Below are 3,614 nucleotides of genomic sequence, written 5' to 3'. Positions count from 1 at the left end.
CCCCCCCCCCCCACTCATCCCCCCCTCCAACAACCATCTTTCCATCCATCCATCCATCCATCCGTCATCCATCCATTCATCCACTCATCCACTCATCCATTCATCCATCCATCATCATCCTTCCATCCATCCATCATCCATCTATTCTTGTCCATCATCCATCCATCATCCATCCCCCATCCATCCATCCATCCATCCAAAAAATCTATCTATTCATCCATCCACCCATCCAACCATCTACCCACCCATCCATCCATCCATCCATCCATCCAACACTCTAGTACAGATAGTAGAAAACCTGTGAAACTACAGGGACGCAGTACTACTGCAGTACTACTTCACCAACCAGCCTGTGTGCTGTGACAGAGTACACACAGTCCAATGTTTGGACATAAAACGATATTAAAAACAATAAAAAATACAACAAAGAGAAACATTCTACCTAAAGAGGAGTCGACGGGAGAGAGAGCGGTATTTTCTAAAACTCTTGGTACTAGTATACGGCTCCCTGTGTACTCTGTGTACTTTAACAGGGGCTAAAAACCATCTTCATCAAACAGGTGCCGACGGTTTCGTTCGTATAATGTCCAAAATAGTGACGTCATCAGTGGGTCTCTACCAGTGGTCCACGTGGGCCACACGTGCAGCTAAGGTCACCGTCAGGCCTACGTGTCCTTGGCATTGATTTATCCTTTAAAACAGGCATCTCCGCAGCCTGCCCCCGGGGGCCCATCACGGTACACTGACAGATTTAATGTGGCCCTTGACGTCTTCCTTAATATTCATTTTTATGGCCCACCAGCAGGGGCTCCTTCTGCCCCTGTGAAATATAGGGTTTCAACTGAATCTTTTAATGATTTTCAAGGCAGTGTCATTGGAATTCAGCCTCTTACCTTTAGGCTAACTCAAGGCTATTTCTGAGCTGATGCTAAAGGGTAAGCTATCCTACTAGCTAGCTTGTTTATTATTTCATTTGTTTATATATATTTTGTTTGGAATATTAAATAATATCTATATGGGTTTTTAGGTAAATTTAGTTATCTTTTAGCTAGGGTAAGCTGAACATTAGCTAACCAATGCTAACTTTGCTAGCTGACTAATGTTGATGAAATATGTGCTAATTTGTTTCTTTTGTTGGACACAGTTTGTAAAGTCTTTTAAAATAGTTTGGACTCGGATTTTTTACCATATTGAGTTTTGATTCTTTAAATTATATTTATCATTTTCTATTATTATATTTAAGAGCAGATTTTTTTGAGCTAAGCTTCTGAGTTGAGTTCTTGTAATTACACTTTTGTTGTTTTGACAATGACGACTAATTAACATTTAGTTACTCGCGCAGCGTGTAGTCAATCAGTGGCTATTTTAAAGATTTCGTCCACGTATTCTGAGCTAATTCTTCACCTTCATAAGTCTATGTTTATCTCAGCAAATAAGTCTGTAAAAAATTTTAAAAAATACACAGGTGTAAATGTATATAAACTGGTTATCTCAGCAAATAAGTCTGTAAAAAAATTTAAAAAATACACAGGTGTAAATGTACTGTATATAAACTGCAGTTCAAACTGAGAACTGGTCTGGGAGTTTTGACCAACATTATTAAAGGCGAGAGCTCGTGATGCCGTGAAACGACAGGTGATTTAAGTCGGTTGTAAATCTGAGAAGAGAAAGTGACAAACAGACAGAAACCACAGGCTGAGGAAAAAAGTGGAAGAAAACAACCGACGCCTGACGACAACTTTAAATCAAAGAGACACTTTCTAATTTAAGAAATGTGTTTTCCAGGTACAATTTTTGTCATCGCACCCCCCTCCACTGTAAAGGTAGGAATGAAGTCTGAAGTGGTGGAGTTGACGTGACACGGGGGAGCTGCGCTGACACATTAATGATGACTCCGGTAAATTTTAGCGCTCAGCTTCGGGGGCGTCACCGCTGACAGACACGGCGAGTTATGGCTGCTGTCGACGTCCAACGTTCCCGCTGCCATTGTTTGCATCACAAGGCCAGATATAATGCTAAGTTAAAATAAGTGGCAGCTCAGAGGGGGGGGGCGCGGGGGGGGGGTTAACACGCCTGCAGACCCAGACTGGGGGCCAGCTTCATTCTATTATTGACACTCTATGATAGAACTGGAGTAGAAAGACTGACGCTGATTTCACACGTCTTTAACCCTTGAACATTTATTACCCTCGGGACAAAAACAAAAAAAAGTCAATATTTTCAGAATTGAAAGTCTGTGTAATTATGGAAACAATTTGTTGACAAAAATATATATTTTTGATATAATTAATAACAGGTGTTGTGGTGATGAAAGTCACATTTTTGTGTTTTCTGTTTTTTGTATAAATAATTAATACTTCTTTTTAACTAGTCAAGACTAGTCAAGTCAGACAAAAAAAGTCAAACAAGTCCAAACAGTGAATCCAAGTCATTGGTAAAAAAAAAAAAATGATTCAAAATAGTCTGAGTCTCTGAAGTGAAGTGTAACGTCTGAGTCCAAGTCACTGAAAAGAATCAGATAGTTGAGTTGAAGGTTGAATTCCCACTCCTGAAGGGTTCAGGTTTGAGCCAAAGTCATTAGACGCTGAAATCAACTCGAGTCACGAGTCCTCGAGTCATGAGTCCTCGACTTGATGAAAAAATGTACATTAAAACGAAGGAGAGTGTGACCTTTTTTTGAGTCGACTCACACTTCCTTCAACTTTCCAGGTCAGTCTAGTCATCAGGGCTCCAGGTCGAGTCGAAGGAGCTGGACACTAGACATTTGACTCAAGTCCTTTTTAGTTAAAAGGCCATGTGACTATTTCACTTCCAAATTCAAGTCACTAAATAAAAGTGTAAATGTAGATGCCTGGGATCTGATCCCAAGTCCGAGTGACTGAAACAGTTTCAGGTTCAAAGTCCAAGACCAAATCTGAGAAGAATCCAAGTCCAAGTCCAAGTCCAAGTCCAAGTCCAAGTCCAAGTCCCTAAAGAGTCCCAAAGGTGCAGATTCACAATTTTGCCCCTTGTTTCAAGTTAAGCCGAGGTCAGATCCCAAATCCTGGACTACAACCCAACCAATATTTTTCCCGTTGATCCTGGAATCACTCGTCATTTAGGACTAACCGTCTGACGGCAGCGCTCACTTCACTTTCCTCCAATTTCCCTGGATACACAAAGCCAGGAATATTGTGCCTCTGCATACGTTATCCTCCTCAACTTCACAGCATCTATAATCCATTCAGGAGGTAAAAAAAAAAAAAAAAAAAGTGGAAAAGGAGACCAGAGACGAACCAAGAACAAAATCCAGTCACATTCAAAAAACAGTGGAAAAAAAAAAAAAAAACGAGGATCGACTGAAAAAAACAAAGCCGAGAAAATGAAGCTGAGGTCGGAAAAAAAAAAAAAATTAAAAAATGACGTGATTCAAATTCAACAATGATCAGGGGACGCAGTGACTGGTGTCCACTTCACTGACCATATCTGTGTAGGTGTGTGTGTGTGTGTGTGTGTGTGTGTTTCCATCATCACAGAGACGCGGCTCTGGTGGAACTGTTTCTGTCATGAAGTTCCCAAATGTTGCGTTTCATATTTCAATCACATTCCACTCTCCCACCCCCCCTCACCCTCCA

The sequence above is a fragment of the Cynoglossus semilaevis genome, chromosome 19 (genome assembly GCF_000523025.1).
Source record: "Cynoglossus semilaevis isolate Cse_v1.0 chromosome 19, Cse_v1.0, whole genome shotgun sequence".
Classification (NCBI taxonomy): domain Eukaryota; kingdom Metazoa; phylum Chordata; class Actinopteri; order Pleuronectiformes; family Cynoglossidae; genus Cynoglossus; species Cynoglossus semilaevis.
This window is presented reverse-complemented; position numbering follows the sequence as displayed.